This window comes from Pristiophorus japonicus, chromosome 12, assembly GCF_044704955.1.
Source record: "Pristiophorus japonicus isolate sPriJap1 chromosome 12, sPriJap1.hap1, whole genome shotgun sequence".
Lineage (NCBI taxonomy): Eukaryota > Metazoa > Chordata > Chondrichthyes > Pristiophoridae > Pristiophorus > Pristiophorus japonicus.
In genome coordinates this window covers 117,413,309-117,435,457 of record NC_091988.1, presented here as the reverse complement: position 1 = coordinate 117,435,457, position 22,149 = coordinate 117,413,309, and positions in this window count along the sequence as shown.

Genomic DNA, 22,149 nt, shown 5'->3' with positions numbered 1-22,149 from the left:
TCTGTGATTTCCCACACCGTGTCCCTGTGATGTCCCGCACCGTGTCTGTGATGTCCCGCACCGTGTCTGTGATGTCCCGCACCGTGTCTGTGATGTCCCGCACCGTGTCTGTGATGTCCCGCACCGTGTCCCTGTGATGTCCCGCACCGTGTCTGTGATGTCCCGCACCGTGTCTGTGATGTCCCGCACCGTGTCTGTGATGTCCCACACCGTGTCCCTGTGATGTCCCGCACCGTGTCTGTGATGTCCCGCACCATGTCTGTGATGTCCCGCACCATGTCCCTGTGATTTCCCGCACCGTGTCCCTGTAATGTCCCGCACCATGTCCCTGTGATGTCCCACACCGTGTCCCTGTGATGTCCCACACCGTGTCCCTGTGATGTCCCGCACCGTGTCTGTGATTTCCCGCACCGTATCCCTGTGATGTCCCGCACCGTGTCCCTGTGATGTCCCACACCGTGTCCCTGTGATGTCCCACACTGTGTCCCTGTAATGTCCTGCACCGTGTCCCTGTGATGTCCCACACCGTGTCTGTGATGTCCCGCACCGTGTCTGTGATGTCCCGCACCATGTCTGTGATGTCCCGCACCATGTCCCTGTGATTTCCCGCACCTTGTCCCTGTAATGTCCTGCACCATGTCCCTGTGATGTCCCACACCGTGTCCCTGTAATGTCCCGCACCATGTCCCTGTGATGTCCCACACCGTGTCCCTGTGATGTCCCGCTCCGTGTCCCTGTGAATTCCCGCACTGTGTCTGTGATGTCCCGCACTGTGTCTGTGATGTCCCGCAACATGTCCCTGTGATGTCCCACACCGTGTCCCTGTAATGTCCCGCTCTGTGTCCCTGTGAATTCCCGCACTGTGTCTGTGATGGACCGTACCGTGTCTGTGATGTCCCGCACCATGACCCTGTGATGGCCCGCACCATGTCCCTGTGATGGACCGCACCGTGTCTGTGATGTCCCGCACCATGACCCTGTGATGGCCCGCACCGTGTCTGTGATGGCCCGCACCGTGTCTGTGATGGCCCGCACCGTGTCTGTGATGGCCCGCACCGTGTCTGTGATGGCCCGCACCGTGTCTGTGATGTCCCGCACTGTGACCCTGTGATGTCCCGCACCGTGTCTGTGATGTCGCGCACCGTGTCTGTGATGTACCGCACCGTGACCCTGTGATGTCCCGCACCGTGACCCTGTGATGTCCCGCACCGTGTCCCTGTGATGTCCCGCACCGTGACCCTGTGATGTCCCGCACCGTGTCTGTGATGTCCCGCACCGTGTCTGTGATGGCCCGCACCGTGTTTGTGATGTCCCGCACCGTGTCTGTGATGTCCCGCACCGTGTCTGTGATGTCCCGCACCGTGTCCCTGTGATGTCCCGCACCGTGTATGTGATGTCCCGCACCGTGACCCTGTGATGTCCCGCACCGTGTCTGTGATGTCCCGCACCGTGTGTGTGATGTCCCGCACCGTGTCCCTGTGATGTCCCGCACCGTGTCTGTGATGGCCCGCACCGTGTTTGTGATGTCCCGCACCGTGTCTGTGATGTCCCGCACCGTGTCTGTGATGTCCCGCACCGTGTCCCTGTGATGTCCCGCACCGTGTCTGTGATGTCCCGCACCGTGTCTGTGATGTCCCGCACCGTGTCCCTGTGATGTCCCGCACCGTGTCTGTGATGTCCCGCACCGTGTCCCTGTGATGTCCCGCACCGTGTCTGTGATGTCCCGCACCGTGTCTGTGATGGCCCGCACCGTGTCTGTGATGGCCCGCACCGTGTCTGTGATGTCCCGCACCGTGTCTGTGATGTCCCGCACCGTGTCCCTGTGATGTCCCGCACCGTGTCCCTGTGATGTCCCGCACCGTGTCCCTGTGATGTCCCACACCGTGTCCCTGTGATGTCCCACACCGTGTCCCTGTGATGTCCCACACCGTGTCTGTGATGTCCCGCACCGTGTCTGTGATGTCTCGCACCGTGTCTGTGATGTCCCGCACCGTGTCCCTGTGATGTCCCGCACCGTGTCTGTGATGTCACGCACTGTGTCTGTGATGTCTCGCACTGTGTCTGTGATGTTCCGAACCGTGTCTGTGATGTCCCGCACCGTGTCTGTGATGTCCCGCACCGTGTCCCTGTGATGTCCCGCACCGTGTCTGTGATGTCCCGCACCGTGTCTGTGATGTCCCGCACCGTGTCTGTGATGTCCCGCACCGTGTCTGTGATGTCCCACACTGTGTCCCTGTGATGTCCCGCACTGTATCCCTGTGATGTCCCGCACCGTGTCCCTGTGATGTCCCACACCGTGTCCCTGTGATGTCCCGCACTGTGTCCCTGTAATGTCCTGCACCGTGTCCCTGTGATGTCCCACACCGTGTCTGTGATGTCCCGCACCATGTCTGTGATGTCCCGCACCGTGTCACTGTGATGTCCCACACCGTGTCTGTCATGTCCCGCACCGTGTCTGTGATGTCCCGCACCGTGTCCCTGTGATGTCCCGCACCGTGTCTGTGATGTCCCTCACCGTGTCTGTGATGTCCCGCACCGTGTCTGTGATGTCCCGCACCGTGTCCCTGTGATGTCCCGCACCGTGTCTGTGATGTCCCGCACCGTGTCTGTGATGTCCCGCACCGTGTCTGTGATGTCCCGCACCGTGTCCCTGTGATGTCCCGCACCGTGTCTGTGATGTCCCGCACCGTGTCTGTGAAGTCCCACACCTTGTCGCTGTGATGTCCCGCACCGTGTCTGTGATTTCCCACACCGTGTCCCTGTGATGTCCTGCACCGTGTCTGTGATTTCCCACACCGTGTCCCTGTGATGTCCCGCACCGTGTCTGTGATGTCCCGCACCGTGTCTGTGATGTCCCGCACCGTGTCTGTGATGTCCCGCACCGTGTCTGTGATGTCCCGCACCGTGTCTGTGATGTCCCACACCGTGTCCCTGTGATGTCCCGCACCGTGTCTGTGATGTCCCGCACCATGTCTGTCATGTCCCGCACCATGTCCCTGTGATTTCCCGCACCGTGTCCCTGTAATGTCCCGCACCATGTCCCTGTAATATCCCACACCGTGTCCCTGTAATGTCCCGCAACATGTCCCTGTGATGTCCCGCACCGTGTCCCTGTGAATTCCCGCACTGTGTCTGTGATGTCCCGCATTGTGTCTGTGATGTCCCGCACAATGTCCCTGTGATGGCCCGCACCGTGTCTGTGATGTCCCGCACCGTGTCTGTGATGTCCCGCACCGTGACCCTGTGATGGCCCGCACCGTGTCTGTGATGGCCCGCACCGTGTCTGTGATGGCCCGCACCGTGTCTGTGATGTCCCGCACCGTGTCTGTGATGTCCCGCACCATGTCCCTGTGATGTTCCGCACCGTGTCTGTGATGTCCCGCACTGTGACCCTGTGATGTCCCGCACCGTGTCTGTGATGTCCCGCACCGTGTCTGTGATGTCCCGCACCGTGACCCTGTGATGTCCCGCACCGTGACCCTGTGATGTCCCGCACCGTGTCCCTGTGATGTCCCGCACCGTGACCCTGTGATGTCCCGCACCGTGTCTGTGATGTCACGCACCGTGTCTGTGATGGCCCGCACCGTGTTTGTGATGTCCCGCACCGTTTCTGTGATGTCCCGCACCGTGTCTGTGATGTCCCGCACCGTGTCTGTGATGTCCCGCACCGTGTCCCTGTGATGTCCCGCACCGTGTCCCTGTGATGTCCCGCACCGTGTCTGTGATGTCCTGCACCGTGTATGTGATGTCCCGCACCGTGTCTGTGATGTCCCGCAATATGTCTGTGATGTCCCGCACCGTGTCACTGTGATGTCCCGCACCGTGTCTGTCATGTCCCGCACCGTGTCGATGATGTCCCGCACCGTGTCCCTGTGATGTCCCGCACCGTGTCTGTGATGTGCCGCACCGTGTCTGTGATGTCCCGCACCGTGTCTGTGATGTCCCGCACCGTGTCCCTGTGATGTCCCGCACCGTGTCTGTGATGTCCCGCACCGTGTCTGTGATGTCCCGCACCGTGTCTGTGATGTCCCGCACCGTGTCTGTGATGTCCCGCACCGTGTCTGTGATGTCCCGCATCGTGTCCCTGTGATGTCCCGCACCGTGTCCCTGTGATGTCCCGCACCGTGTCTGTGATGTCCCGCACCGTGTATGTGATGTCCCGCACCGTGTCTGTGATGTCCCGCACCATGTCTGTGATGTCCCGCACCATGTCTGTGATGTCCCGCACCATGTCTGTGATGTCCCGCACCATGTCTGTGATGTCCCGCACCATGTCTGTGATGTCCCGCACCGTGTCACTGTGATGTCCCGCACCGTGTCTGTCATGTCCCGCACCGTGTCGGTGATGTCCCGCACCGTGTCCCTGTGATGTCCCGCACCGTGTCTGTGATGTCCCGCACCGTGTCTGTGATGTCCCGCACCGTGTCTGTGATGTCCCGCACCGTGTCTGTGATGTCCCGCACCGTGTCTGTGATGTCCCGCACCGTGTCACTGTGATGTCCCGCACCGTGTCTGTCATGTCCCGCACCGTGTCGGTGATGTCCCGCACCGTGTCCCTGTGATGTCCCGCACCGTGTCTGTGATGTCCCGCACCGTGTCCCTGTGATGTCCCGCACCGTGTCTGTGATGTCCCGCACCGTGTCTGTGATGTCCCGCACCGTGTCTGTGATGTCCCGCACCGTGTCTGTGATGTCCCACACCGTGTCCCTGTGATGTCCTGCACCGTGTCTGTGATTTCCCACACCGTGTCCCTGTGATGTCCCGCACCGTGTCTGTGATGTCCCGCACCGTGTCTGTCATGTCCCGCACCGTGTCGGTGATGTCCCGCACCGTGTCCCTGTGATGTCCCGCACCGTGTCTGTGATGTCCCGCACCGTGTCTGTGATGTCCCGCACCGTGTCTGTGATGTCCCGCACCGTGTCCCTGTGATGTCCTGCACCGTGTCTGTGATGTCCCGCACCGTGTCTGTGATGTCCCGCACCGTGTCTGTGATGTCCCGCACCGTGTATGTGATGTCCCGCACCGTGTCTGTGATGTCCCGCACCGTGTCTGTGATGTCCCACACCGTGTCCCTGTGATGTCCTGCACCGTGTCTGTGATTTCCCACACCGTGTCCCTGTGATGTCCCGCACCGTGTCTGTGATGTCCCGCACCGTGTCTGTGATGTCCCGCACCGTGTCTGTGATGTCCCGCACCGTGTCCCTGTGATGTCCCGCACCGTGTCTGTGCTGTCCCGCACCGTGTCTGTGATGTCCCACACCGTGTCCCTGTGATGTCCCGCACCGTGTCTGTGATGTCCCGCACCATGTCTGTCATGTCCCGCACCATGTCCCTGTGATTTCCCGCACCGTGTCCCTGTAATGTCCCGCACCATGTCCCTGTAATATCCCACACCGTGTCCCTGTAATGTCCCGCAACATGTCCCTGTGATGTCCCGCACCGTGTCCCTGTGAATTCCCGCATTGTGTCTGTGATGTCCCGCATTGTGTCTGTGATGTCCCGCACAATGTCCCTGTGATGGCCCGCACCGTGTCTGTGATGTCCCGCACCGTGTCTGTGATGTCCCGCACCGTGACCCTGTGATGGCCCGCACCGTGTCTGTGATGGCCCGCACCGTGTCTGTGATGGCCCGCACCGTGTCTGTGATGTCCCGCACCGTGTCTGTGATGTCCCGCACCGTGTCTGTGATGTCCCGCACCATGTCCCTGTGATGTTCCGCACCGTGTCTGTGATGTCCCGCACTGTGACCCTGTGATGTCCCGCACCGTATCTGTGATGTCCCGCACCGTGTCTGTGATGTCCCGCACCGTGACCCTGTGATGTCCCGCACCGTGACCCTGTGATGTCCCGCACCGTGTCCCTGTGATGTCCCGCACCGTGACCCTGTGATGTCCTGCACCGTGTCTGTGATGTCCCGCACCGTGTCTGTGATGGCCCGCACCGTGTTTGTGATGTCCCGCACCGTGTCTGTGATGTCCCGCACCGTGTCTGTGATGTCCCGCACCGTGTCCCTGTGATGTCCCGCACCGTATCCCTGTGATGTCCCGCACCGTGTCTGTGATGTCACCGCACCGTGTCTGTGATGTCCCGCACCGTGTCTGTGATGTCCCGCACCGTGTCTGTGATGTCCCGCACCGTGTCCCTGTGATGTCCCGCACCGTGTCTGTGATGTCCCGCACCGTGTCTGTGATGTCCCGCACCGTGTCTGTGATGTCCCGCACCGTGTCCCTGTGATGTCCCGCACCGTGTCTGTGATGTCCCGCACCGTGTCTGTGAAGTCCCACACCGTGTCGCTGTGATGTCCCGCACCGTGTCTGTGATTTCCCACACCGTGTCCCTGTGATGTCCCGCACCGTGTCTGTGATGTCCCGCACCGTGTCTGTGATGTCCCGCACCGTGTCTGTGATGTCCCGCACCGTGTCCCTGTGATGTCCCGCACCGTGTCTGTGATGTCCCGCACCGTGTCTGTGATGTCCCGCACCGTGTCTGTGATGTCCCACACCGTGTCCCTGTGATGTCCTGCACCGTGTCTGTGATTTCCCACACCGTGTCCCTGTGATGTCCCGCACCGTGTCTGTGATGTCCCGCACCGTGTCTGTGATGTCCCGCACCGTGTCTGTGATGTCCCGCACCGTGTCCCTGTGATGTCCCTCACCGTGTCTGTGATGTCCCGCACCGTGTCTGTGATGTCCCACACCGTGTCCCTGTGATGTTTTGCACCGTGTCTGTGATGTCCCGCACCATGTCTGTCATGTCCCGCACCATGTCCCTGTGATTTCCCGCACCGTGTCCCTGTAATGTCCCGCACCATGTCCCTGTAATATCCCACACTGTGTCCCTGTAATGTCCCGCAACATGTCCCTGTGATGTCCCGCACCGTGTCCCTGTGAATTCCCGCACTGTGTCTGTGATGTCCCGCATTGTGTCTGTGATGTCCCGCACAATGTCCCTGTGATGGCCCGCACCGTGTCTGTGATGTCCCGCACCGTGTCTGTGATGTCCCGCAACGTGACCCTGTGATGGCCCGCACCGTGTCTGTGATGGCCCGCACCGTGTCTGTGATGGCCCGCACCGTGTCTGTGATGTCCCGCACCGTGTCTGTGATGTCCCGCACCATGTCCCTGTGATGTTCCGCACCGTGTCTGTGATGTCCCGCACTGTGACCCTGTGATGTCCCGCACCGTGTCTGTGATGTCCCGCACCGTGTCTGTGATGTCCCGCACCATGTCTGTGATGTCCCGCAATATGTCTGTGATGTCCCGCACCGTGTCACTGTGATGTCCCGCACCGTGTCTGTCATGTCCCGCACCGTGTCGGTGATGTCCCGCACCGTGTCCCTGTGATGTCCCGCACCGTGTCTGTGATGTCCCGCACCGTGTCTGTGATGTCCCGCACCGTGTCTGTGATGTCCCGCACCGTGTCCCTGTGATGTCCTGCACCGTGTCTGTGATGTCCCGCACCGTGTCTGTGATGTCCCGCACCGTGTCTGTGATGTCCCGCACCGTGTATGTGATGTCCCGCACCGTGTCTGTGATGTCCCGCACCGTGTCTGTGATGTCCCGCACCGTGTCCCTGTGATGTCCTGCACCGTGTCTGTGATTTCCCACACCGTGTCCCTGTGATGTCCCGCACCGTGTCTGTGATGTCCCGCACCGTGTCTGTGATGTCCCGCACCGTGTCTGTGATGTCCCGCACCGTGTCCCTGTGATGTCCCGCACCGTGTCTGTGCTGTCCCGCACCGTGTCTGTGATGTCCCACACCGTGTCCCTGTGATGTCCCGCACCGTGTCTGTGATGTCCCGCACCATGTCTGTCATGTCCCGCACCATGTCCCTGTGATTTCCCGCACCGTGTCCCTGTAATGTCCCGCACCATGTCTCTGTAATATCCCACACCGTGTCCCTGTAATGTCCCGCAACATGTCCCTGTGATGTCCCGCACCATATCCCTGTGAATTCCCGCACTGTGTCTGAGATGTCCCGCATTGTGTCTGTGATGTCCCGCACAATGTCCCTGTGATGGCCCGCACCGTGTCTGTGATGTCCCGCACCGTGTCTGTGATGTCCCGCACCGTGACCCTGTGATGGCCCGCACCGTGTCTGTGATGGCCCGCACCGTGTCTGTGATGGCCCGCACCGTGTCTGTGATGTCCCGCACCGTGTCTGTGATGTCCCGCACCGTGTCTGTGATGTCCCGCACCATGTCCCTGTGATGTTCCGCACCGTGTCTGTGATGTCCCGCACCGTGTCTGTGATGTCCCGCACCGTGTCTGTGATGTCCCGCACCGTGACCCTGTGATGTCCCGCACCGTGACCCTGTGATGTCCCGCACCGTGTCCCTGTGATGTCCCGCACCGTGACCCTGTGATGTCCCGCACCGTGTCTGTGATGTCCCGCACCGTGTCTGTGATGGCCCGCACCGTGTTTGTGATGTCCCGCACTGTGTCTGTGATGTCCCGCACCGTGTCTGTGATGTCCCGCACCGTGTCCCTGTGATGTCCCGCACCGTATCCCTGTGATGTCCCGCACCGTGTCTGTGATGTCCCGCACCGTGTCTGTGATGTCCCGCACCGTGTCTGTGATGTCCCGCACCGTGTCTGTGATGTCCCGCACCGTGTCCCTGTGATGTCCCGCACCGTGTCTGTGATGTCCCGCACCGTGTCTGTGATGTCCCGCACCGTGTCTGTGATGTCCCGCACCGTGTCCCTGTGATGTCCCGCACCGTGTCTGTGATGTCCCGCACCGTGTCTGTGAAGTCCCACACCGTGTCGCTGTGATGTCCCGCACCGTGTCTGTGATTTCCCACACCGTGTCCCTGTGATGTCCCGCACCGTGTCTGTGATGTCCCGCACCGTGTCTGTGATGTCCCGCACCGTGTCTGTGATGTCCCGCACCGTGTCCCTGTGATGTCCCGCACCGTGTCTGTGATGTCCCGCACCGTGTCTGTGATGTCCCGCACCGTGTCTGTGATGTCCCACACCGTGTCCCTGTGATGTCCTGCACCGTGTCTGTGATTTCCCACACCGTGTCCCTGTGATGTCCCGCACCGTGTCTGTGATGTCCCGCACCGTGTCTGTGATGTCCCATACCGTGTCCCTGTGATGTTTTGCACCGTGTCTGTGATGTCCCGCACCATGTCTGTCATGTCCCGCACCATGTCCCTGTGATTTCCCGCACCGTGTCCCTGTAATGTCCCGCACCATGTCCCTGTAATATCCCACACCGTGTCCCTGTAATGTCCCGCAACATGTCCCTGTGATGTCCCGCACCGTGTCCCTGTGAATTCCCGCACTGTGTCTGTGATGTCCCGCATTGTGTCTGTGATGTCCCGCACAATGTCCCTGTGATGGCCCGCACCGTGTCTGTGATGTCCCGCACCGTGTCTGTGATGTCCCGCAACGTGACCCTGTGATGGCCCGCACCGTGTCTGTGATGGCCCGCACCGTGTCTGTGATGGCCCGCACCGTGTCTGTGATGTCCCGCACCGTGTCTGTGATGTCCCGCACCATGTCCCTGTGATGTTCCGCACCGTGTCTGTGATGTCCCGCACTGTGACCCTGTGATGTCCCGCACCGTGTCTGTGATGTCCCGCACCGTGTCTGTGATGTCCCGCACCGTGACCCTGTGATGTCCCGCACCGTGACCCTGTGATGTCCCGCACCGTGTCCCTGTGATGTCCCGCACCGTGACCCTGTGATGTCCCGCACCGTGTCTGTGATGTCCCGCACCGTGTCTGTGATGTCCCGCACCGTGTCTGTGATGTCCCGCACCGTGTCTGTGATGTCCCGCATCGTGTCCCTGTGATGTCCCGCACCGTGTCCCTGTGATGTCCCGCACCGTGTCTGTGATGTCCCGCACCGTGTATGTGATGTCCCGCACCGTGTCTGTGATGTCCCGCACCATGTCTGTGATGTCCCGCACCATGTCTGTGATGTCCCGCACCGTGTCACTGTGATGTCCCGCACCGTGTCTGTTTTGTCCCGCACCGTGTCGGTGATGTCCCGCACCGTGTCCCTGTGATGTCCCGCACCGTGTCTGTGATGTCCCGCACCGTGTCTGTGATGTCCCGCACCGTGTCTGTGATGTCCCGCACCGTGTCTGTGATGTCCCGCACCGTGTCTGTGATGTCCCGCACCGTGTCACTGTGATGTCCCGCACCGTGTCTGTCATGTCCCGCACCGTGTCGGTGATGTCCCGCACCGTGTCCCTGTGATGTCCCGCACCGTGTCTGTGATGTCCCGCACCGTGTCTGTGATGTCCCGCACCGTGTATGTGATGTCCCGCACCGTGTCTGTGATGTCCCGCACCGTGTCTGTGATGTCCCACACCGTGTCCCTGTGATGTCCTGCACCGTGTCTGTGATTTCCCACACCGTGTCCCTGTGATGTCCCGCACCGTGTCTGTGATGTCCCGCACCGTGTCTGTCATGTCCCGCACCGTGTCGGTGATGTCCCGCACCGTGTCCCTGTGATGTCCCGCACCGTGTCTGTGATGTCCCGCACCGTGTCTGTGATGTCCCGCACCGTGTCTGTGATGTCCCGCACCGTGTCCCTGTGATGTCCCGCACCGTGTCTGTGATGTCCCGCACCGTGTATGTGATGTCCCGCACCGTGTCTGTGATGTCCCGCACCGTGTCTGTGATGTCCCACACCGTGTCCCTGTGATGTCCTGCACCGTGTCTGTGATTTCCCACACCGTGTCCCTGTGATGTCCCGCACCGTGTCTGTGATGTCCCGCACCGTGTCTGTGATGTCCCGCACCGTGTCTGTGATGTCCCGCACCGTGTCCCTGTGATGTCCCGCACCGTGTCTGTGCTGTCCCGCACCGTGTCTGTGATGTCCCACACCGTGTCCCTGTGATGTCCCGCACCGTGTCTGTGATGTCCCGCACCATGTCTGTCATGTCCCGCACCATGTCCCTGTGATTTCCCGCACCGTGTCCCTGTAATGTCCCGCACCATGTCCCTGTAATATCCCACACCGTGTCCCTGTAATGTCCCGCAACATGTCCCTGTGATGTCCCGCACCGTGTCCCTGTGAATTCCCGCACTGTGTCTGTGATGTCCCGCATTGTGTCTGTGATGTCCCGCACAATGTCCCTGTGATGGCCCGCACCGTGTCTGTGATGTCCCGCACCGTGTCTGTGATGTCCCGCACCGTGACCCTGTGATGGCCCGCACCGTGTCTGTGATGGCCCGCACCGTGTCTGTGATGTCCCGCACCGTGTCTGTGATGTCCCGCACCGTGTCTGTGATGTCCCGCACCATGTCCCTGTGATGTTCCGCACCGTGTCTGTGATGTCCCGCACCGTGTCTGTGATGTCCCGCACCGTGTCTGTGATGTCCCGCACCGTGACCCTGTGATGTCCCGCACCGTGACCCTGTGATGTCCCGCACCGTGTCCCTGTGATGTCCCGCACCGTGACCCTGTGATGTCCCGCACCGTGTCTGTGATGTCCCGCACCGTGTCTGTGATGGCCCGCACCGTGTTTGTGATGTCCCGCACCGTGTCTGTGATGTCCCGCACCGTGTCTGTGATGTCCCGCACCGTGTCCCTGTGATGTCCCGCACCGTATCCCTGTGATGTCCCGCACCGTGTCTGTGATGTCCCGCACCGTGTCTGTGATGTCCCGCACCGTGTCTGTGATGTCCCGCACCGTGTCTGTGATGTCCCGCACCGTGTCCCTGTGATGTCCCGCACCGTGTCTGTGATGTCCCGCACCGTGTCTGTGATGTCCCGCACCGTGTCCCTGTGATGTCCCGCACCGTGTCTGTGATGTCCCGCACCGTGTCTGTGAAGTCCCACACCGTGTCGCTGTGATGTCCCGCACCGTGTCTGTGATTTCCCACACCGTGTCTGTGATGTCCCGCACCGTGTCTGTGATGTCCCACACCGTGTCCCTGTGATGTACTGCACCGTGTCTGTGATTTCCCACACCGTGTCCCTGTGATGTCCCGCACCGTGTCTGTGATGTCCCGCACCGTGTCTGTGATGTCCCGCACCGTGTCTGTGATGTCCCGCACCGTGTCCCTGTGATGTCCCGCACCGTGTCTGTGATGTCCCGCACCGTGTCTGTGATGTCCCACACCGTGTCCCTGTGATGTTTTGCACCGTGTCTGTGATGTCCCGCACCATGTCCCTGTGATTTCCCGCACCGTGTCCCTGTAATGTCCCGCACCATGTCCCTGTAATATCCCACACCGTGTCCCTGTAATGTCCCGCAACATGTCCCTGTGATGTCCCGCACTGTGTCCCTGTGAATTCCCGCACTGTGTCTGTGATGTCCCGCATTGTGTCTGTGATGTCCCGCACAATGTCCCTGTGATGGCCCGCACCGTGTCTGTGATGTCCCGCACCGTGTCTGTGATGTCCCGCAACGTGACCCTGTGATGGCCCGCACCGTGTCTGTGATGGCCCGCACCGTGTCTGTGATGGCCCGCACCGTGTCTGTGATGTCCCGCAGCGTGTCTGTGATGTCCCGCACCATGTCCCTGTGATGTTCCGCACCGTGTCTGTGATGTCCCGCACTGTGACCCTGTGATGTCCCGCACCGTGTCTGTGATGTCCCGCACCGTGTCTGTGATGTCCCGCACCGTGACCCTGTGATGTCCCGCACCGTGACCCTGTGATGTCCCGCACCGTGTCCCTGTGATGTCCCGCACCGTGACCCTGTGATGTCCCGCACCGTGTCTGTGATGTCCCGCACCGTGTCTGTGATGTCCCGCACCGTGTCTGTGATGTCCCGCATCGTGTCCCTGTGATGTCCCGCACCGTGTCCCTGTGATGTCCCGCACCGTGTCTGTGATGTCCCGCACCGTGTATGTGATGTCCCGCACCGTGTCTGTGATGTCCCGCACCATGTCTGTGATGTCCCGCACCGTGTCACTGTGATGTCCCGCACCGTGTCTGTCATGTCCCGCACCGTGTCGGTGATGTCCCGCACCGTGTCCCTGTGATGTCCCGCACCGTGTCTGTGATGTCCCGCACCGTGTCTGTTATGTCCCGCACCGTGTCTGTGATGTCCCGCACCGTGTCTGTGATGTCCCGCACCGTGTCTGTGATGTCCCGCACCGTGTCACTGTGATGTCCCGCACCGTGTCTGTCATGTCCCGCACCGTGTCGGTGATGTCCCGCACCGTGTCCCTGTGATGTCCCGCACCGTGTCTGTGATGTCCCGCACCGTGTCTGTGATGTCCCGCACCGTGTCTGTGATGTCCCACACCGTGTCCCTGTGATGTCCTGCACCGTGTCTGTGATTTCCCACACCGTGTCCCTGTGATGTCCCGCACCGTGTCTGTGATGTCCCGCACCGTGTCTGTGATGTCCCGCACCGTGTCTGTGATGTCCCGCACCGTGTCCCTGTGATGTCCCGCACCGTGTCTGTGATGTCCCGCACCGTGTCTGTGATGTCCCACACCGTGTCCCTGTGATGTTTTGCACCGTGTCTGTGATGTCCCGCACCATGTCTGTCATGTCCAGCACCATGTCCCTGTGATTTCCCGCACCGTGTCCCTGTAATGTCCCGCACCATGTCCCTGTAATATCCCACACCGTGTCCCTGTAATGTCCCGCAACATGTCCCTGTGATGTCCCGCACCGTGTCCCTGTTAATTCCCGCACTGTGTCTGTGATGTCCCGCATTGTGTCTGTGATGTCCCGCACAATGTCCCTGTGATGGCCCGCACCGTGTCTGTGATGTCCCGCACCGTGTCTGTGATGTCCCGCAACGTGACCCTGTGATGGCCCGCACCGTGTCTGTGATGGCCCGCACCGTGTCTGTGATGGCCCGCACCGTGTCTGTGATGTCCCGCACCGTGTCTGTGATGTCCCGCACCATGTCCCTGTGATGTTCCGCACCGTGTCTGTGATGTCCCGCACTGTGACCCTGTGATGTCCCGCACCGTGTCTGTGATGTCCCGCACCGTGTCTGTGATGTCCCGCACCGTGACCCTGTGATGTCCCGCACCGTGACCCTGTGATGTCCCGCACCGTGTCCCTGTGATGTCCCGCACCGTGACCCTGTGATGTCCCGCACCGTGTCTGTGATGTCCCGCACCGTGTCTGTGATGTCCCGCACCGTGTCTGTGATGTCCCGCATCGTGTCCCTGTGATGTCCCGCACCGTGTCCCTGTGATGTCCCGCACCGTGTCTGTGATGTCCCGCACCGTGTCTGTGATGTCCCGCACCATGTCTGTGATGTCCCGCACCGTGTCACTGTGATGTCCCGCACCGTGTCTGTCATGTCCCGCACCGTGTCGGTGATGTCCCGCACCGTGTCCCTGTGATGTCCCGCACCGTGTCTGTGATGTCCCGCACCGTGTCTGTGATGTCCCGCACCGTGTCTGTGATGTCCCGCACCGTGTCTGTGATGTCCCGCACCGTGTCACTGTGATGTCCCGCACCGTGTCTGTCATGTCCCGCACCGTGTCGGTGATGTCCCGCACCGTGTCTGTGATGTCCCGCACCGTGTCTGTGATGTCCCGCACCGTGTCTGTGATGTCCCGCACCGTGTCACTGTGATGTCCCGCACCGTGTCTGTGATGTCCCGCACCGTGTCTGTGATGTCCCGCACCGTGTCTGTGATGTCCCGCACCGTGTCTGTCATGTCCCGCACCGTGTCGGTGATGTCCCGCACCGTGTCCCTGTGATGTCCCGCACCGTGTCTGTGATGTCCCGCACCGTGTCCCTGTGATGTCCCGCACCGTGTCTGTGATGTCCCGCACCGTGTCTGTGATGACCCGCACCGTGTCTGTGATGTCCCGCACCGTGTATGTGATGTCCCGCACCGTGTCTGTGATGTCCCGCACCGTGTCTGTAATATCCCACACCGTGTCCCTGTAATGTCCCGCAACATGTCCCTGTGATGTCCCGCACCGTGTCCCTGTGAATTCCCGCACTGTGTCTGTGATGTCCCGCATTGTGTCTGTGATGTCCCGCACAATGTCCCTGTGATGTCCCACACCGTGTCTGTCATGTCCCGCACCGTGTCTGTGATGTCCCGCACCGTGTCCCTGTGAATTCCCGCACCGTGTCTGTGATGTCCCGCACCGTGTCTGTGATGTCCCGCACCGTGTCTGTGATGTCCCGCACCGTGTCCCTGTGATGTCCCGCACCGTGTCTGTGATGGCCCGCACCGTGTTTGTGATGTCCCGCACCGTGTCTGTGATGTCCCGCACCGTGTCTGTGATGTCCCGCACCGTGTCCCAGTGATGTCCCGCATCGTGTCTGTGATGTCCCGCACCGTGTCTGTGATGTCCCGCACCGTGTCCCTGTGATGTCCCGCACCGTGTCTGTGATGTCCCGCACCGTGTCTGTGATGTCCCGCACCGTGTCCCTGTGATGTCCCGCACCGTGTCTGTGATGTAAAAACACACCGTGTCCCTGTGATGTCCCGCACTGTGTCTGTGATGTCCCGCATTGTGTCTGTGATGTCCCGCACAATGTCCCTGTGATGTCCCACACCGTGTCTGTCATGTCCCGCACCGTGTCTGTGATGTCCCGCATTGTGTCTGTGATGTCCCGCACCGTGTCTGTGATGTCCCGCACCGTGTCTGTGATGTCCCGCACCGTGTCCCTGTGATGTCCCGCACCGTGTCCCTGTGAATTCCCGCACCGTGTCTGTGATGTCCCGCACAGTGTCTGTGATGTCCCGCACCGTGTCTGTGATGTCCCGCACCGTGTCCCTGTGATGTCCCGCACCGTGTCTGTGATGGCCCGCACCGTGTTTGTGATGTCCCGCACCGTGTCTGTGATGTCCCGCACCGTGTCTGTGAAGTCCCGCACCGTGTCCCAGTGATGTCCCGCACCGTGTCTGTGATGTCCCGCACCGTGTCCCTGTGATGTCCCGCACCGTGTCTGTGATGTCCCGCACCGTGTCTGTGATGTCCCGCACCGTGTCCCTGTGATGTCCCGCACCGTGTCTGTGATGTCCCGCACCGTGTCCCTGTGAATTCCCGCACCGTGTCTGTGATGTCCCGCACCGTGTCTGTGATGTCCCGCACCGTGTCTGTGATGTCCCGCACCGTGTCCCTGTGATGTCCCGCACCGTGTCTGTGATGGCCCGCACCGTGTTTGTGATGTCCCGCACCGTGTCTGTGATGTCCCGCACCGTGTCCCAGTGATGTCCCGCACCGTGTCCCAGTGATGTCCCGCACCGTGTCTGTGATGTCCCGCACCGTGTCTGTGATGTCCCGCACCGTGTCTGTGATGTCCCGCACCGTGTCTGTGATGTCCCGCACCGTGTCCCTGTGATGTCCCGCACCGTGTCTGTGATGTCCCGCACCGTGTCTGTGATGTCCCGCACCGTGTCTGTGATGTCCCGCACCGTGTCTGTGATGTCCCGCACCTTTTCCCTGTGATGTCCCGCACCGTGTCCCTGTAATGTCCCACACCGTGTCCCTGTGATGTCCCACACCGTGTCCCTGTGATGTCCCACACCGTGTCCCTGTGATGTCCCACACCATGTCTGTGATGTCTCGCACCGTGTCTGTGATGTCCCGCACCGTGTCTGTGATGTCCCGCACCGTGTCCCTGTGATGTCCCGCACCGTGTCTGTGATGTCCCGCACCGTGTCCCTGTGATGTCCCGCACCGTGTCTGTGATCTCCCGCACTGTGTCTGTGATGTCCCGCACTGTGTCTGTGATGTCCCGCACCGTGTTTGTGATGTCCCACACCGTGTCTGTGATGTCCCACACCATGTCCCTGTGATGTCCCGCACCGTGTCTGTGATGTCCCGCACCATGTCTGTGATGTCCCGCACCATGTCCCTGTGATTTCCCGCACCGTGTCCCTGTCATGTCCCGCACCATGTCCCTGTGATGTCCCACACCGTGTCCCTGTGATGTCCCACACCGTGTCCCTGTGATGTCCCGCACCGTGTCTGTGATTTCCCGCACCGTATCCCTGTGATGTCCCGCACCGTGTCCCTGTGATGTCCCACACCGTGTCCCTGTGATGTCCCACACTGTGTCCCTGTAATGTCCTGCACCGTGTCCCTGTGATGTCCCACACCGTGTCTGTGATGTCCCGCACCGTGTCTGTGATGTCCCGCACCATGTCTGTGATGTCCCGCACCATGTCCCTGTGATTTCCCGCACCTTGTCCCTGTAATGTCCCGCACCATGTCCCTGTGATGTCCCACACCGTATCCCTGTAATGTCCCGCACCATGTCCCTGTGATGTCCCACACCGTGTCCCTGTGATGTCCCGCTCCGTGTCCCTGTGAATTCCCGCACTGTGTCTGTGATGTCCCGCACTGTGTCTGTGATGTCTCGCATCATGTCCCTGTGATGTCCCACACCGTGTCCCTGTAATGTCCCGCTCTGTGTCCCTGTGAATTCCCGCACTGTGTCTGTGATGGCCCGCACCGTGTCTGTGATGTCCCGCACCGTGTCTGTGATGTCCCGCACCATGACTCTGTGATGGCCCGCACCGTGTCTGTGATGGCCCGCACCGTGTCTGTGATGGCCCGCACAGTGTCTGTGATGGCCCGCACCGTGTCTGTGATGGCCCGCACCGTGTCTGTGATGTCCCGCACTGTGACCCTGTGATGTCCCGCACCGTGTCTGTGATGTCCCGCACCGTGTCTGTGATGTCCCGCACCGTGACACTGTGATGTCCCGCACCGTGACCCTGTGATGTCCCGCACCGTGTCCCTGTGATGTCCCGCACCGTGACCCTGTGATGTCCCGCACCGTGGCTGTGATGTCCCGCACCGTGTCTGTGATGGCCCGCACCGTGTCTGTGATGTCCCGCACCGTGTCTGTGAGGTCCCGCACCGTGTCCCTGTGATGTCCCGCACCGTGTCTGTGATGTCCCGCACCGTGACCCTGTGATGTCCCGCACCGTGTCTGTGATGTCCCGCACCGTGTGTGTGATGTCCCGCACCGTGTCCCTGTGATGTCCCGCACCGTGTCTGTGATGGCCCGCACCGTGTTTGTGATGTCCCGCACCGTGTCTGTGATGTCCCGCAGCGTGTCCCTGTGATGTCCCGCACCGTGTCTGTGATGTCCCGCACCGTGTCCCTGTGATGTCCCGCACCGTGTCTGTGATGTCCCGCACCGTGTCTGTGATGTCCCGCACCGTGTCCCTGTGATGTCCCGCACCGTGTCTGTGATGTCCCGCACCGTGTCTGTGATGGCCCGCACCGTGTCTGTGATGGCCCGCACCGTGTCTGTGATGTCCCGCACCGTGTCTGTGATGTCCCGCACCGTGTCCCTGTGATGTCCCGCACCGTGTCCCTGTGATGTCCCGCACCGTGTCCCTGTAATGTTCCCAACCGTGTCCCTGTGATGTCACACACCGTGTCCCTGTGATGTCCCACACCGTGTCCCTGTGATGTCCCACACCGTGTCTGTGATGTCCCGCACCGTGTCTGTGATGTCCCGCACCGTGTCTGTGATGTCCCGCACCGTGTCCCTGTGATGTCCCGCACCGTGTCTGTGATGTCCCGCACCGTGTCCCTGTGATGTCCCGCACCGTGTCTGTGATGTCCCGCACCGTGTCTGTGATGTCCCGCACCGTGTCCCTGTAATGTCCCGCACCGTGTCTGTGATGTCCCGCACCGTGTCTGTGATGTCCCGCACCGTGTCTGTGATGTCCCGCACCGTGTCTGTGATGTCCCGCACCGTGTCTGTGATGTCCCGCACCGTTTCCCTGTGATGTCCCGCACCGTGTCCCTGTAATGTCCCGCACCATGTCCCTGTGATGTCCCACACCGTGTCCCTGTGATGTCCCACACCGTGTCCCTGTGATGTCCCACACCATGTCTGTGATGTCTCGCACCGTGTCTGTGATGTCCCGCACCGTGTCTGTGATGTCCCGCACCGTGTCCCTGTGATGTCCCGCACCGTGTCCCTGTGATGTCCCGCACCGTGACCCTGTGATGTCCCGCACCGTGTCTGTGATGTCCCGCACCGTGTCTGTGATGTCCCGCACCGTGTCTGTGATGTCCCGCACCGTGTCTGTGATGTCCCGCATCGTGTCCCTGTGATGTCCCGCACCGTGTCCCTGTGATGTCCCGCACCGTGTCTGTGATGTCCCGCACCGTGTATGTGATGTCCCGCACCGTGTCTGTGATGTCCCGCACCATGTCTGTGATGTCCCGCACCGTGTCACTGTGATGTCCCGCACCGTGTCTGTCATGTCCCGCTCCGTGTCGGTGATGTCCCGCACCGTGTCCCTGTGATGTCCCGCACCGTGTCTGTGATGTCCCGCACCGTGTCTGTGATGTCCCGCACCGTGTCTGTGATGTCCCGCACCGTGTCTGTGATGTCCCGCACCGTGTCACTGTGATGTCCCGCACCGTGTCTGTCATGTCCCGCACCGTGTCGGTGATGTCCCGCACCGTGTCCCTGTGATGTCCCGCACCGTGTCTGTGATGTCCCGCACCGTGTCTGTGATGTCCCGCACCGTGTCTGTGATGTCCCACACCGTGTCCCTGTGATGTCCTGCACCGTGTCTGTGATTTCCCACACCGTGTCCCTGTGATGTCCCGCACCGTGTCTGTGATGTCCCGCACCGTGTCTGTGATGTCCCGCACCGTGTCTGTGATGTCCCGCACCGTGTCCCTGTGATGTCCCGCACCGTGTCTGTGATGTCCCGCACCGTGTCTGTGATGTCCCACACCGTGTCCCTGTGATGTTTTGCACCGTGTCTGTGATGTCCCGCACCATGTCTGTCATGTCCCGCATCATGTCCCTGTGATTTCCCGCACCGTGTCCCTGTAATGTCCCGCACCGTGTCCCTGTAATGTCCCGCAACATGTCCCTGTGATGTCCCGCACCGTGTCCCTGTGAATTCCCGCACTGTGTCTGTGATGTCCCGCATTGTGTCTGTGATGTCCCGCACAATGTCCCTGTGATGGCCCGCACCGTGTCTGTGATGTCCCGCACCGTGTCTGTGATGTCCCGCAACGTGACCCTGTGATGTTCCGCACCGTGTCTGTGATGTCCCGCACTGTGACCCTGTGATGTCCCGCACCGTGTCTGTGATGTCCCGCACCGTGTCTGTGATGTCCCGCACCGTGACCCTGTGATGTCCCGCACCGTGACCCTGTGATGTCCCGCACCGTGTCCCTGTGATGTCCCGCACCGTGACCCTGTGATGTCCCGCACCGTGTCTGTGATGTCCCGCACCGTGTCTGTGATGTCCCGCACCGTGTCTGTGATGTCCCGCACCGTGTCTGTGATGTCCCGCATCGTGTCCCTGTGATGTCCCGCACCGTGTCCCTGTGATGTCCCGCACCGTGTCTGTGATGTCCCGCACCGTGTCTGTGATGTCCCGCACCGTGTCTGTGATGTCCCGCACCATGTCTGTGATGTCCCGCACCGTGTCACTGTGATGTCCCGCACCGTGTCTGTCATGTCCCGCACCGTGTCGGTGATGTCCCGCACCGTGTCCCTGTGATGTCCCGCACCGTGTCTGTGATGTCCCGCACCGTGTCTGTGATGTCCCGCACCGTGTCTGTGATGTCCCGCACCGTGTCACTGTGATGTCCCGCACCGTGTCTGTCATGTCCCGCACCGTGTCGGTGATGTCCCGCACCGTGTCTGTGATGTCCCGCACCGTGTATGTGATGTCCCGCACCGTGTCTGTGATGTCCCGCACCGTGTCTGTAATATCCCACACCGTGTCCCTGTAATGTCCCGCAACATGTCCCTGTGATGTCCCGCACCGTGTCCCTGTGAATTCCCGCACTGTGTCTGTGATGTCCCGCATTGTGTCTGTGATGTCCCGCACAATGTCCCTGTGATGTCCCACACCGTGTCTGTCATGTCCCGCACCGTGTCTGTGATGTCCCGCACCGTGTCTGTGATGTCCCGCACCGTGTCCCTGTGATGTCCCGCACCGTGTCTGTGATGGCCCGCACCGTGTTTGTGATGTCCCGCACCGTGTCTGTGATGTCCCGCACCGTGTCTGTGATGTCCCGCACCGTGTCCCAGTGATGTCCCGCATCGTGTCTGTGATGTCCCGCACCGTGTCTGTGATGTCCCGCACCGTGTCCCTGTGATGTCCCGCACCGTGTCTGTGATGTCCCGCACCGTGTCTGTGATGTCCCGCACCGTGTCCCTGTGATGTCCCGCACCGTGTCTGTGATGTAAAAACACACCGTGTCCCTGTGATGTCCCGCACTGTGTCTGTGATGTCCCGCATTGTGTCTGTGATGTCCCGCACAATGTCCCTGTGATGTCCCACACCGTGTCTGTCATGTCCCGCACCGTGTCTGTGATGTCCCGCATTGTGTCTGTGATGTCCCGCACCGTGTCTGTGATGTCCCGCACCGTGTCTGTGATGTCCCGCACCGTGTCCCTGTGATGTCCCGCACCGTGTCCCTGTGAATTCCCGCACCGTGTCTGTGATGTCCCGCACCGTGTCTGTGATGTCCCGCACCGTGTCTGTGATGTCCCGCACCGTGTCCCTGTGATGTCCCGCACCGTGTCTGTGATGGCCCGCACCGTGTTTGTGATGTCCCGCACCGTGTCTGTGATGTCCCGCACCGTGTCTGTGATGTCCCGCACCGTGTCCCAGTGATGTCCCGCATCGTGTCTGTGATGTCCCGCACCGTGTCTGTGATGTCCCGCACCGTGTCCCTGTGATGTCCCGCACCGTGTCTGTGATGTCCCGCACCGTGTCTGTGATGTCCCGCACCGTGTCCCTGTGATGTCCCGCACCGTGTCTGTGATGTCCCGCACCGTGTCCCTGTGAATTCCCGCACCGTGTCTGTGATGTCCCGCACCGTGTCTGTGATGTCCCGCACCGTGTCTGTGATGTCCCGCACCGTGTCTGTGATGTCCCGCACCGTGTCTGTGATGGCCCGCACCGTGTCTGTGATGTCCCGCACCGTGTCTGTGATGGCCCGCACCGTGTTTGTGATGTCCCGCACCGTGTCTGTGATGTCCCGCACCGTGTCCCAGTGATGTCCCGCACCGTGTCCCAGTGATGTCCCGCACCGTGTCTGTGATGTCCCGCACCGTGTCTGTGATGTCCCGCACCGTGTCTGTGATGTCCCGCACCGTGTCTGTGATGTCCCGCACCGTGTCCCTGTGATGTCCCGCACCGTGTCTGTGATGTCCCGCACCGTGTCTGTGATGTCCCGCACCGTGTCTGTGATGTCCCGCACCGTGTCTGTGATGTCCCGCACCTTTTCCCTG